The sequence below is a fragment of the Callospermophilus lateralis genome, chromosome 1 (assembly GCF_048772815.1).
Source record: "Callospermophilus lateralis isolate mCalLat2 chromosome 1, mCalLat2.hap1, whole genome shotgun sequence".
NCBI classification, from domain to species: domain Eukaryota; kingdom Metazoa; phylum Chordata; class Mammalia; order Rodentia; family Sciuridae; genus Callospermophilus; species Callospermophilus lateralis.
In genome coordinates, this window is record NC_135305.1 from 118,675,385 (window position 1) to 118,690,816 (window position 15,432).

The 15,432-nt window shown below is 34.7% G+C and overlaps 1 pseudogene; it reads right to left on the reverse strand.

Annotated features, from left to right (window-relative positions):
* Positions 1-3,142: 3,142 nt before the first annotated feature.
* On the reverse strand, positions 3,143-4,520 carry LOC143398056 (non-POU domain-containing octamer-binding protein pseudogene; annotated as a pseudogene).
* Between the last annotated feature and the right edge of the window lie 10,912 nt (positions 4,521-15,432).

Consider the following 15,432-nt stretch of genomic DNA (forward strand, 5'->3'; position numbering starts at 1 on the left):
TTTTTGACATTAGCATTCGTTTTCTTCTTAACAATGCTAGTGGGAAACCAAAGCTTTACATGTTAAAAGTATTTATCCAATAGACTGTAGTTTGTAGGTTTAGAGATTGAGAATAAAACTTTGAAGATGAAATTTGTGCAAATAGAAGCCTTGATTTTTATTTTACTATATTTTCTAAACTGAGATGCACAACATATCAGGTAAGGTAGTTATATTGTTCCACCATGAGAAAATTATTGTTCTATCATTTTTTGATTTATTTTGTAACATGCATTTGTCATCTTGTCATCGTAGTATAAATGAAGCCTCAACATTCAAAAGGGAAATATGAGTCTGTCTCTTCTACCATTCCCATTGCATCTAATAGTATCTGATTCAAAATATGAGTTTAAGAGCAATTAAAAATTAACATGTTTAAAACTCAGAATACAAACTCCTTGAACAGTCCTTTCTGGTTTGATATTCCATCAGTTAACACTACACTGTTTTCATGAGAAATATGAATTGTTCTCAGAAGAACTGCAGCATTTAAAACATATATTGCCAGAACATGTCTCCAAGAGTACCATATCCATTAAATGTCTTCCATTATGTCAGTGATAAATCTTTATTTTATAGGCAGCATCTGTTAAAGATGTATTTTTTTGGAACTGCTGATCTAGTTCATAGCTTATGAGCTATGAAATTTTCAGAAATATGCAGAGGTCAATTTATCAAGGTGTTTCTCAAAGAAGTAATCTCATCAGTAAATGAAGGCATAATATTTTAATCTACTTGTCATTTATATGTTGCTTTAATGTAGACTATAATTTAAATGCACAGACTTTGGAACAAAACTGCATAGGTTTTGCACTGTGACCTTGAAAAAAATCAGTAATCGTCTTGTATATAAAAATCAGAATTGTGACAAATGTAATAAAATGTATAATAAAAGTTAAGGGTTTTGTACCATGCAAATAGCAAGCACTAGATGTTAGCCACAGTTTCCCTGTAATCTTGCCTACTTTCTTCTCCCCAATTTCAGTTGGAGATCATCTCCTCTTTTGCTATTTTTACTGAGGTCCAGTCATGCTTTATATTCTGCCATCAGTTTTTTTTTCCTTTTGTTTAATTTTCTTGTCTTCATTTCTTGCCACTTTTGATGATCTGAATCAGTGTCTACGTCTAATATGAAAGTGACATATGGAATATGGAGAATATTGAGAAAATGATATCTTGATAACTGCAAAAGAAATTAGATCAATGGGTATGTGTAAGTCTCATAGAGGGCAGAAACACTATGCTCTTTGGGCACTCTATCTGATTAACCTAGATAGAAAAGCAAGGGCTAGACTACAATGCTTGATTATGTTATAGCCACCCAGAATCATCCTATAACCAAGATGGTTTACTGGTATAAAATGAAATAATGGTTGCTGATTCAGGCTTCCATTATAGATGAGTGTATGAGTTTTTACTGGCTGAAAATATTCATCAACTGGTAGGACTTTTATCTTTCTCTGTGTATAATTTATTGTTACATTCAACCTACAAATGATGGCCTAAAAATGAACAAATGCCATTCATCTTATGATTCTATTCAGCTATGAAAGAATATATACACTCCCTTGAATGTCTACTCAGATTAAAACAAAGCCTACCCCAATTCTGAAAATCAGAGGAATTTTTACTTAGATTTTGTTTACTTAATTATTACAATAAAGAAGAAATCAAGATAATTTCATTGCTCCTCAGTTTTTCCTTTACCCAATATTTTACTTACTTATAGCAAATATAATTGATTTCATGTATTTTCAGAAAAATGGAGTAATCTGATCATTTACATCTCTTCAATGCAAATGGATATTCTTATTCTATAATTTCTCCAATTTTATAAATTAGAAAATAAACACCAAGAGATGCTAAATTACATGCTCTATCTAACATATTTAGAAGATGAGGAATACAAATGCAGATTGAATTCCACACTGTTTTCCACCATTAATTGTTACAGCTTTCAGTAAAATATTTCTCCAATTCATTAAATCATAAAATATAGTGAGGTATGCTACATTCTATTGCACTGAGAACTTCTATTTTGGGCAGTCCCTTTAACAATAGCATAGCCTTATGGGATCTGATTGCAAACTTGATAATGAGATATTTGGGGGGCTCACCCAATTTCCATTTTCCCTCCTTATTTAAAGAATCTTACATATTACAGTACACATTGTCAATGGGCTGTGTCCTGCTTAGCAGTAGGCCTGATTACAGTGCTCATTAGAATGGAGCAAGGATTGACATATGATGTTTCTCTTTTTATTTTTTTTAAAGGCTTAAAATGTATTTCAATAAATTGATGCTGCATTACTGCTCCATTTCTCAGAAAAATCCAAATTTAAGGTATTAGGATCAAATAAAAAATGGTACACCAAAAAAAAAATGCACAGCATAACTATCTAAGATAGGCAAGGCTAAGAGCTACTTACTGTCAGACCATAAGCATAAAGCAACTCTGTTCCCAAAACTGTATGAAACCTATCAAGAAAAGCTGTAAATAGCAACTTCATAGACACAGAAGGGTTAATTCTTGGGTTGTCTTTACCCAAGAAAAAGATGAAGGCAAGTTAACACAAAAATTTTTTAAAGATGTACTAAAATGAAAAGTTCTAAGAGAAAACGTCTTCCTTAGGACATGAGGGGGTAATATATGGGATATAACAGAACTCTATGCATGTTGTCTATGACCTCTGTGGGGGATATTTTTTTTTTTTGGTATATGTGGCAGGATCTCTAGGATAGAGGTATGTAAGGACAAGAAAGTAAATAAAACATGATGGGAAAAAATGGAATTATCAAGATTAACAGGGCTCTAACTGAATCCATTTTGCTATGAGTCATCAGCCCTCAACAATCACATCTGAGACTTCAGGAATGCATTACACAGAATCAATTAAACAATATGCCACACAGAACTGATTTGTTAAGTACCACCCCTCCCTTGCCCTCTGCCTCCAGCATAATACCTAGAGTAGTATACGCAGAGAAGACCTAACTATTGGGAAGAATCCTTAACACTTTTTCAGGGTAGAATTCTAGCTAGTCCAAAATAGGTCTTTCTTTTAAGGGTTTTGTGAAACTAGACACTGCAACTTTATTAGTATCAGTGACAATTGTTTGGAGCAAATTCAGCATGGTTGAATGCAAGAGGGGTTCCACCAATTGCTCCAATTCCTTCCATTGTGGCAGCTTGGCCAAAGCATTCAGTTATTGGTGGGGTCAGTTCCAAAGTTCCTTTCAGCATCATAGTGGCAGGTCCTAGAAGAGTTGGGGTATCAGCTGTCACATGAGAAGAGGGCATGGTGCCTGTGCTATTTATGCCCATAGAACCTCCCATAGCTATCTGGCCTATCCTTATCTCTTGCTCTCTTGCACCAGTGAAGGTTCACTTGAATCTTTTCTGCTGTTGCTGCATCATGTCTTCTTATTGCCACCGCATTTCTTCCTCATGGCATCTATGCTCCTCTTCCTTTCTAAACTACAGTTGCTTTCTTTTTTGCACTTTCTGGTTGTGCAGCTCTTCCATTCTTAGAAGTTCTTGATGCTTCATCAAATCCTGTCTTACTAGCAAGATGTGGTGCTCATGACGAGTAGTTTCCTTCTCCATTTCCAGCTTCTCACAAGCCTCCTTGATATTGCAGTCCATCTGGTCCTGCTGCTATTTCTCAACCTCAGAGAATGCCTTCCAATGAATGGCATACTCATACTCAAAGGAAACCGGCTGTGCAAATCTGGGAGGCTGCTCTCACTCCTTGTGAAATTGCTGGTTCTTTATAACCAACTTCTCTGGAAGTCCTTCATCATCATCTAACTGCTCCATTGGCTCCAAAGTAACAGGATGAGGAAATGTAGTTAGCAGGAAAGACACTTCACTGCATCTGTCCAGAGGTTTTGAAGTAGCTGGCTTCCTGAGAGCTCAACAATGTCTTTTCCTGAGGGTCTTCTTTGATCATCCACAATTTCTATGGCCTTCTCCACCTGGCCGACCACAGAAAAAGCTTCTTCCAGCAGTTCCTTAGGCATGTACTGAGGAAGGTTTTCAACAGTAAGGGATGCACTATGGCAGGCAAAGTGAACACGCAGCTGTTTTACATGGGGTGACATATTATCCAGCTCTACTTTGGCAATTTCCATGAGAGTTGGTGTTTCCAAACTGATAAAGGCAAAATCTTTATCCTTATGAATGAAAACTTCACCTGCCTTCCTGTATTTCTCAAATAGTTTCCTCATTTTCTCCTCAATAACATCAGGAGGAAGATTACTCAAAAGAGATGGCTACATTGGGTGAAGTTCTTCTCTCCTAGTTCACTAAAATTCTTCAGGTCAATAGTCAAGCCTTCTTTTTGGCTGCTGGCTTGTTGCCCATTTGCAGGTATTGGTGGTGGTTGTGGCTGCTGCTGTTGCTGCTGGGGGTGATACTGACGATGTTTCCTTGTAATATGCTTCTGTTTACCCAAATTAAAGGTTTTATTACTCTGCATTTTTGCACCACTCTATACACAGTCTTACCCTCAGAGTCCACTATGTTTATTTTAATGAGGCAATGTGGAAGAATATTTTAGATCTTATAGGATAACATTTTTTAATGGACATACTAATTTGTTATGCACTTTTTGATGTTTTCTTTCATTTCTCTCAGATTTTAATTTTTCCATTTCTTGATAAAATAATGAATAGCATGCAGAAGCTGGAGTCAATGAATTGGAAATTTAGAAATCAATTTTGTAAGGTTACCATAGAGTCACTATACCAAACCTAAGATGCCTTTGTCTGGGCTTCTTTACATCCAAGGAAAATAAACTCTTCTTTGTTTAAGTGATAAAAGTTGAATTTCTATTCCTTGCTGCTGACTTTAATTCTAACTTAAATGATTAATGAATATTTTTCTTCATGCAATAGTATTTATACCTGTAAAAATTATTTAAAATTTTATAGTGAGAGTCTTATCTATATAAGGCATATGCAAAAGAGGGAATCTTAGGCTTATCTGATTAGTTCTACTAATATGCAAGTTGATAAATATAACATGAAAATTACCTCAAAAGTTTTTTTGAGCCATTTTATTTTGTATTTTTTTCTCCATGTCAAATAAGTTTCTTTTGTTTAAAAAAATCCTATCATATATTCTTTATTGGAACCATTAAATAATGGAAAACTTGAAAGCAAACGATTTGTACTTAAATACAACTGCTCTCCTTGTCACATATTAGTTAAAAATTCTGTATATTAAGTTGCATAAAATAATGATGTAACTTGTTTTCAATAATTTTTTTTAATTGTTAGATTTTTAACAAAATGTGAAATAATTTTCTTAAATTATCATTTTCTCTTTGGATTCCTTCTCCATAAGCCTACTAAAATGTAATCAAAATTAAACAAATTACAAACTATGCAGTTTTAAGTTGTCTGAGAATCTGCAAGTAGTATATTTGAGTAGAATGTTATTGTCCATGAAACTGTAAAGACAGTGAATATTTGGGACATGTGGACAATTCTTTTATTCTATAATATTATATGAAATTCGGTCATAGCATGTCACATATCTCCATTATCCTGGAAACACATTATGAAGTAAAGTATTTAACTAGGCTGCTAAGATTCAGTGTGAAGGACAACATGGATAAAAATTAATATATCAAATATATTCATATACTTAGATTTCCTAATGAAACTATGATTCTTTGAAGATTGATTCAAAATGGGTACAAAAACAAGTATTTTCTTATTGAGCATTGGAAGAAAACATTCAGAGCATATTCACAACTCACAAGTGTCTGGTCTTTCTGAGCATTATTGATTTCTTTTTAAAATGATATAATGTAGTTGAGGACAAATGTTTAAACAAAAATAAATTTTTGATTTAGCATATATATATATTTATGACTACAAAATACATTTTTAAAAATGATATCTGTGCAATGTATAAAAATGACCACATCAACATATTTTCTCCAAGTATTTATGTGTTGGGGAGAAAATTTGGAGTTCATTTAACTACAACAAGTTTATCCAGTTAGTCCTCACTATCAATTTTTATGTTCCCATAGTCAAAACAAGTTAAACCATATTAAAAGCCAAGCATTACACTCATTAATGCTCAAAGACCATGCTTGCAGGTCCAGTAATCTAGGCTTTAACAATTTTATCACATCATAGATTTATATCATGTATGAGGAAAACCAAGATTACAAGTTCAGGATGAATATGAATAACAGGAATTAAATATTGAAAGGGACTCAATTACACTGATGGTGGGCAGTTATTCTGAATACTATAAGAAATAAAAAATCCCTTGAATAATTCCAGCACTGCATTGATTGGCTTGAAAAGTGGGTAATTTATATGTTGTGATATAGAGCAAAACATACTACAACATAAAATTAAGTGGAGTGAAGCTCTCAAGGATATGTGATTCTTAGATGGAATGTTTCTACAAGAAATATTTTTAATATTTGTCTAAGGAGGAAAAGAAAGTATGAGGCTGAAAAATACTCAAATTTCTTGATTCCAACTCAATGCATTTTTTTAATCAATGAAAACAGAACTACAAACTTCTCATCAAATCCCCAGTCCATTTTCTCTCCATTCTTCCAACACAGCCAACCTGTTATTTTTTCTTCCCTCTGTTCATTATGAAGCTGAAAACATATGGTCTTGCATTTTCATAAGACACTTCTACTGTTACAATATATTTTGTAGTAACTGTCAAAACTGGTTTACCTTTGCGTCAGATTTTTTCATTGTTGTGTAAAAAAGTAAGAGAAAGGGTTTTTTAGTTAGGAGGATGCAGCATGAAGAGCCTTCCCATGGATGGGAGGGAAAGATTTTGTAACAGGATTTCATGGCAAAGAACTGCTCAAGTTTTGGGTTATCATGATTGTTAAAATCAGATTGATATTTTCTTCTATGTATGTATTTATCTGAGAGTTTACCAATGAGAAGAATAATTTTTCTGGAAGTAATGTGGAGATTATTAATGTAACCAAGTATGCCTCAATATGTAGTCTTTGATAGAGTTCAAATGATCAAAGGATAACAGGGATCCTGGGGAAAAAAAGGAATCTTAATGATCAGAAAATCCTGCTTAGAAACCAAGACTATGTTGTAGGATAATGGTGATTTTTATGCCTATATTTCCACTTATTTGTACAGGCATAACCTGGGAAAAATAACTACATGTCTACATGTGATTTAATAGTTTTCTCATAATGTCTTCTGAACCTTTGAGTCACCAGCATTTTTCTGAATGATGTACACACACTGTAGGGGCAATGCAATATGTCATATGATAGAAACAATTTGAAAGTAAAATAGGTACTATTGATAATTTTACCCTGCCACCAAGAGCGTGACCCCAAACCCCACTGAATTATTGCTGAGAAGATAGCATCTCTTCTTTGTATCTTGAAAACAATTGTGGCCTTGGATGGGTAGCAGGACAAGGTAATTCTTTGATGATAAAACGGGTTTTTGCAGTCAGTGTCTCATACCTTCCTGAGGCAGCTGCCAGGAACACATATTCATGACAGGTGCAAATCACCTTGGAGAGGACCAGATGTTATGCTCAATTGGTCACAGGGACTTCTTTTCTAATGATCTCAAAATAGAAAGTCATAGTGACCCGATTTTATAGATCTTTACTCCTTAAACCTAAGACTTAGCAGGAACATATTGAACCTCATAATCTCATGCCTGACAATATTAAAATCTATTCTTCTAAGATTTTATTTTAGCTTCTTCCTAAAATTCTCAGTTCCTGCTTTTGTCCATTTATCTAATTTTTTTTCTGAACTTCCCACAGGCAGTTTAGTGTATTGATGCATATGTAATGTTTTCCTTCAATTATCTTTCTTAATTGGATTGAAGTATTCCCCTACTCAATTATTTAATTCTTAAATTAGTGACCATTATTGATCATTATTTGATCCCAAAACTTTTACTTACTAGTATCCATTCACTAATAAATTTCATTAATCAATTAATTTAGTTTAAAATTTAGTAATAAGTAAAAGCATCACTTTTAAAATAGGAAAAGGATTACACTTTCAAAACCAATCAAATCATAAAATAGACATCTCTTAAATACCTTCATTGACTCATATAAAAACTGAAGTCCTGTATTTAATTAAATGTTACATTACTGAATGATTTGATATGTGGGGACAAAAACTAAAAAACACTTGGCAGAATAATAAGTGCATATTTGTATATATTAGTAAAAAGTGTAGATATACATCTACTTTTTAAATTTCAACATTGGTCTTCTGAAATATTGAGACTTTTCATAATGTATAATATTTTAAAATTTGAATATTGTTGCAAAATTTATTTTTACATCAATTTTGTAATAAATATGAGAGATGTTATGAAAAGTTCCAAGGTCCTGCCCTAGTGGTGTCCAGGGAGTCCTGAAGGATGAGTGGCATCTGCAAAAAGGATGAGACAGGAGTCATTACATTGGAACAATCTCCAGAGAGAGAGAGAGCCCTAATGCAGCTTTCTCTGGGTCAATCTTTTATTGTAATTTTTCTCATCATTATAGGTTCAGAATATGTCCTTTATTATAGTTCAACGCTTTGCCAAGACTTGAGATTTTCTTAACCATAATTAGGGGTATAGAAAAATGTAACATCAGTTTAGATTTTTCAAGGATGTGACATTTAGTTATTAATTATTGAGGGTATGGAATCATTAATAAAATGTGTCACTAATTTACATTTTTCAGATTTTCTCAAGATGTTCTATTTTCCCCAAGTTATGCTATTTTCTTATTAACTAATGCCAAATTATGTAACCAGACTATGTAACCAAACTATGTAACCAGTCTCCTAACCTATCATTAACCTTTAAGTTTAAAGTACACCTGCACTTTATTTCTAATCTAAAATTCCCATCTAAAAAAAAGTCCTCTTAAATCTTAAGCTTAAAATATCCTGGGCTGGGGATGTGGCTCAAGTGGTAGCATGCTTGCCTGGCATGCGTGCAGCCCGGGTTCGATTCTTAGCACCATGTACAAACAAAGATGTTGTGTCCGCTGATAACTAAAATAAATATCAAAAAATTCTCTCTCTCTCTCTCTCTCTCTCTCTCTCTCTCTCTCTCTCCTCTCTCACTCTCTCTTTTAAAAAAATATCCTAAAGTTTATGAACAATTCTTAAGGTCTATAAACCATTCTTAAAGCATATCAGAAACACATACAACTAAAAACTTAAGAATTCTAAACCCAAGAATCTAAATGAAATAATATTTCTAACATTATTCTAAAAATATGTCTTATAAAAGCTACTTTAATTCCTACATTTATTCTCATAAAACTGGTTGAACTGATTTCTGAAAGAGTTTGTTTCTTAGTCAAAGTGCACTAGCTCTTATGTCTTTGTAATCTCTCTCAATAAAAAGCAAGTTCTAAATATCAGTTTGCTTACAGCCAATATTAACTACGCTCATCATAAGTTCTTATGTGAAGTAAAACAGGGTTTATAGAAAATAGGAGAATGTGTCTTTATATGTCTTAACTTAGAAAAGTATATAACATAACTTTCCTTAATCAAAAATAACTATATATGTTGGGCTTTGTACAATAAGCATAATGATTAGGCTTTCTAAGAGGCTGGAGTTATGGGCCAGGGTTCTTAGCTGATATAATCAATGTGGTGCCTAAAATTCTCGTGACCTTTAGAAGAATGATTTTTGTCCATTATCAGTTTAATCCTCAATGTACTGAGATAGAGGAGTAGCCTTTATTTTTGTCCTCGATATGCTGTGTAATAGTAGAACAGCATTCAAGGCATGAACTACCTGTTATGTTCTAGCCATCTGAAATTTAATTTGGTTTGGCATTTAACATACTCATGCCTCCTATCAGGAACATGCACATGAAAATGAAAAGTTCCAATTACATAAAAAAGGGTATCATGATTTCAATTTCCCACCAACCAGTGGGGCTTTGCCAGCATTCATCCTCACTGTGACCTTGTCAAGACAGTGAGAGGGGAAGTGCCTTCACCAGAAAAGTAAATTAATGTTATCACCTGCCGCAGTCTGGCTGGGGAAATTCAGGAGCCACTTGTCAAAAGAAACAAACTTTATTTTTAGAACACACACACCGCACCACACAGCTCTTCAGGAAAACCTTCAGAGCCCAACTGCCACCACTGGCTTCCCACAAGTCTCTCAACCTCCCCCACTCCTCCTGCTCTTGAGGCTGATTGGCTGGGTTGTGTGGGCGGATCCAAAAAAAGTCCCCCAATGAGCAGCTCTGTGGTCTGAAAGGGTGGGGAAACAGCCCAGTGAGCATCACTGCAGAGGAGCCAATCAGCTGGCAGCTAGAAGTTTGCTGGGGCTGCTGTGAGCCAATCATCAGCTGGCAGCTGGAAGTTTGCTGGCAGCTGGAAGTTTGCTGGGACACCTTCACCTGTGGCTCTAAACATCTCCCCCTCTCTGTTTAAACAACAAGCATGTGGCTTAGGGACCGTGCCTGCCTTAGGTTGTCCAATACTACATATGATTCTTACCCATCATCAGATGAGCTGACCTCAAGGCACCAGCCTCCTCTCTTAGGTTGGTACCATTGCAATTGGATCTTACCCATCATTGTGGATAGGTCTTTGTACCAGCGGGGAGTGAGGATCTTTGCCTCACCTCTGTTGGCCCCCAAATTTTAGCTGAATGACCATCACAAGCAGAAGGGAGAAAGATACACCAAGCCAATTGACAGCTCCTTTTGGAAAAATTGTACCACCGATGACACCATCAGTAAAAATATCCCAATACTATCACAAGTCGCTGCACCAACAGATAGTTCACAATGCATACAAGTGAGTTCACAATGCATACAAGTGATACATAGTCCAAGAAAGTTCTGCAAGCAGTTCAGTGATGGCTATTGCAAAAGCTGTAGATTGGTTTTACCTTTGTCTTCACCAGCACTGGGATGAAGATAGGAATTCTGGCAATAATGGCTAAAGAAAAAATTATGTAACATTCCAGAAGGCACTAAAAGAAAACAATTTTCTGAACAATTTACATAATCTTGAACAGAATTATTAAATATAATGAAAAGGAAAGGTGAAAGTAAACAAACAGATCTGTTAACCTCCTTTTTGTTTACATATTAAAACAATCCTCAACAGCTGTTTACCCAATTTAAATTAAACCATTTAAATTATGTGAATAAAAAAATATTTGGATCCATTTTTTCACGAGCACTCATCATATATGATATATGGACATACATACATACAAACATACAACATAAAACACAAGTGTGCACACATAATATAATAAATACAACACATAACATAATAGTAAAGGCCTTATAACATTTTATAGGTGAAATCTCCATTGCAATGTTTAAAAACTCTATAATAGTCAAAAAATAGAACTAATCAGCAAAACATTAACCTAGGTCTATATGAGCTCAAAAAACAAAATAGAACTTCATGATGTGGGAAAGGGTAATAATAAAATAGATATTAAAAAAAGCATCCTGGTTCTGTTGCAGATGTAAGACTAGCCAAACTGCAGTTTTGGATATCAGCTGTTATGGATTTGAGCCAAATCATCATCTTTTTGGTCTATAGAAATCGCTTTAGTTAATCTCTCTGGAATCCAAATAGACTGCTGTTCTCCCTGTGAAAACACAAACAGACCCCCGACTCCAGACAATTACTGGATCAGGACCTTTCCATTGTCCTGTTAGAATGTCCTTCCAAAGTACCTTGGGATTATGTACATTTTTTGGACACATATGCATTTCCACAGCACTAAATCCTGATGAATCCAAATTTAAAAAGTTTAGAGTAAAAAGGGTTATTTTAAGTTTATCTTTGGGGAATATATACCCCTTCTCAATTCCCTCTTTTTGCTTTAATAAGTACATTTTAATTGTTTGATTAGCTCTTTCAACTATGCCTTGTCCCTATGGATTGTATGGGGTTCCTGTTATATGAGTAATGCCAAATGATGAGCAAAATTGTTTAAAAGAGGTAGAAGTATAACTAGGGGTATTATCTGTTTTTAACTGTTTTGGAACACCTACAGTGGCAAAATTTTGTAAGCAATGAGCAATAATATCTTTAGATTTTTCTCCGGCATGAAGGGAGCCCATCAAAAATCTGGAAGAAGTATCAACTATAACATGCAAATATTTTAATTTTCCAAATTCTGGCAAGTGTGTGACGTCCATCTGCCAAATATGGTTAGATATCAGTCCTCTCGGATTGACTCCAAGCTTAACTTGTGGTAAAAAGGTCACACAATTTTGACAATGTTTTATTATTTGTCTAGCTTGTTCCTTAGTTATTTTAAAATGCTTTTGCAAAGGATTAGCATTGACATGGAACTTTTTATGAAAATTTGTAGCTTCTTCTAATGTAGAGAAAATATCTATGTAATGTGTAGTTTTATCTGCTAAATCATTGCCCAAACTAAGGGCTCCAGGCAATCTTTTATGTGCCCTGCTATGTCCTATAAAGAATGGATCTTTTCTGTCCCAGATTAGACTTTATATAGTGGAAAGCAAAGAGAAAACAGTAGAAGAAAAGGAAATCCTACCAGCATCTTCAAGGGATACTATAGCATTAACTATTTACTGACTATCGGAAAATAAATTAAATACAGAATCTTTAAACATCACAAAAGCTTGTAATACTGCATTATGCTCTACCTTTTGAGCTGATTGTTTGGGTACTAAAAATGTAAAAGTTTGATCAGGTGTAACTATTGCTGCTGTATCATTATTTGACCCATCAGTGAATATATTTGGAGCATTCATAATAGGTGTTTTTCTTGTCATTTTTGGAAAAAATACAGGATGCAATGACCAAAAAGACAATAAAGGATTAGATGGTAAGTGGTTATCAAATGAAACATTAGATTTCCACATGATTATTGCCCAAGTATTTAACTCATTAGCTAACTCATCAATTTGATCCATAGTATATGGAGTAGTATTTTATTGGGAGAAATTCCAAACACTCCCTTTGCTGCTTTTATTCCTTTGAGTATTAATTGTCCTACAGCCTCAGGATACCTAGTAAGAATAGTGTTAGGAGAATAAGATAAATGTATCCATAATAATGGACCTTCTTGCCAAAATACTCCTTTAGGAATATTTTTGTTGCTAGTACAATAAATAATAAAGGCAAGCTTATATCAATTCTATGCAAATGCATATTTTCCATATATGTTTCAATGATTTTTAATGCCTTTCTTGCTTTAGGCGTTAACATTCGGGGTGAACTTGGATCTGATTGACCTTTTAGGATATCAAATAAAGGTCCCAACTCTCCTGTTGGTATACCTAGATAAGGCCTTATCCAATTTATGTCTCCTAATAACTTTGAAAGTCGTTAAGTGATTTGAGTTGATCTACTCGTATTTGATGACTATGGTTGAGGATAACAGAACTCCTAAATAATTAATTGGAAAATTTAATTGTACTTTATCTATTGCTATCTCTAGATTATAATTTTTTAAATAAGTTTGTGTGTCATAACATTCTAGCAATGTGTTTTTATCTTTGTGTGTTAATAATACATCATCCATATAGTGAAATATTTGTAGTTCAGGATTTTGATTTCTAAGTGTCTGGATTACTTTGTTAACATAAATTGGACACATAGTTGGGCTGTTAGCCATCCCTTGAGGAAGTACTTTCCATTCATATCTCTGATCAGGACCTTCATGATTCAGTGCAGGGATAGTAAATGCAAAACGTGGACTATCCTCAGGATGAATTGGAATTAAAAAAAAACAATCTTTAATATCTATAACTAAAACATACCTGATTTTTGGCATAGCAGACAATTGAGGAATCCCTGATTGAGCAGGTCCCATAATAACCATCTCATTATTAATGTCTCTTAAATCTTGCAATAATCTCCATTTACCAGATTTCTTTTTGATGACAAAAATGGGAGTATTATGGGGATATACAGAAGGTTGTATATGTCCTTCTGCTAATTGTTGTTTGACCAGGTCATGGGCTGCTTGTATCTTTTCTTTTGTCAGGAGCCACTGAGGAACCCATACTGGTCTTTCTGATTTCCAAGTAATTTTTATTGTCTCAGTGAACCTTTCTGAAAACCCAACCCATGTCTGTCTGTTCCTTGATCTATTTGTATTGGTGCTGCTATACCTTGTTCTTATTCTTCTAATCTTTTTCCTTTCCTAAAACCTTGTCTAGCCATAATAGTGGGCACTTTTGTATTGATGTTATTTGTTAATATTAGTCCTAATTGTTCTAGGACATCTCGTCCCCATAAATTTATGGGAAGATGATCCAGTACATATGGCTGTATAGTTCCTTCACATCCTTCAGGATCCTTCCAATCTAATACCATTGCACTTCTATGGGGATTAGTCGCCACTCCTAGGCTTCGAAGCATTTGAGTGGCTTGTTGTAATGGCCAGTATTTTGTCCATTCTTGAGGAGAGATGATGCTAAGGTCTGCACCTGTATCCATTAGCCCATTAAATTCATGTCCTTGAATATTTAGTTTTAGCATGGGGTGAGAATCTAAATTTAAAAAAAAGCATAGCCCAATCTACACCTGTGGAGCCTAATCCCCTGGAACCTCTTTCTACAATATGACTGGAAAATTTATCATGTAGGCTGGATATTATTAGTAACTGTGCTATTCTATCTCCTGGTGAAATTACTGATATTCCCTTTGGAGAACTGGCTATAATTTTTATTTCACCTTCATAATCGGGATCAATTACCCCAGGACTTATCAGAAGTCCTTTTAGAGTAGAAGAACTGTGTCCCAACAATAAGCCTACTGTTCCTTTGGGAAGAGGTCCTTTTACCCCTTTAGGAATGATTTGAACTCCCATCTCTGGAGTTAGTACTGTTCTGGCGGAGGCGCAGATGTCCAATTCTGTGCTTACTCTGGTTTGTCTAGTGAGGGATTTAATGGACAATGTGTCCTGGGGACTACCCTGATGGGGTTGCTGGGTTCCTCCAGTGCTCCATATATTTGTGGTCTTGGACCCTGGAGCATTGGGCTCCCCTGTCCATTTTTTGGCAATGGAGCCCAATGCCTTTCTCCATGATATTGTGGATAGACACCTGGTCCTTGTTCATTTTTTTGATAATGGAGTACCCTCTATGGTGGTTTGAGAACAGCATTCATTAGCCCAATGTCTCCCTCTATGGTATCGTGGGCAAATACCCAGTATTCTACTTCTTTGATACCTAGTTTTGTTAAACCCTCCTCCTATGGGGCAATTCCTTTTAAAATGTCCTGTTTGTTCACAATTGTAGCATGTTTTTGGCCTGGTATCTAAAACCTGTTGTACTGCAGCTGCCATGACTTGCCCTTGTTCACTAATGTCTCTACATAATTTAATATATGTGTTTAAATCTTCATGTTTCCATGGTCTAAT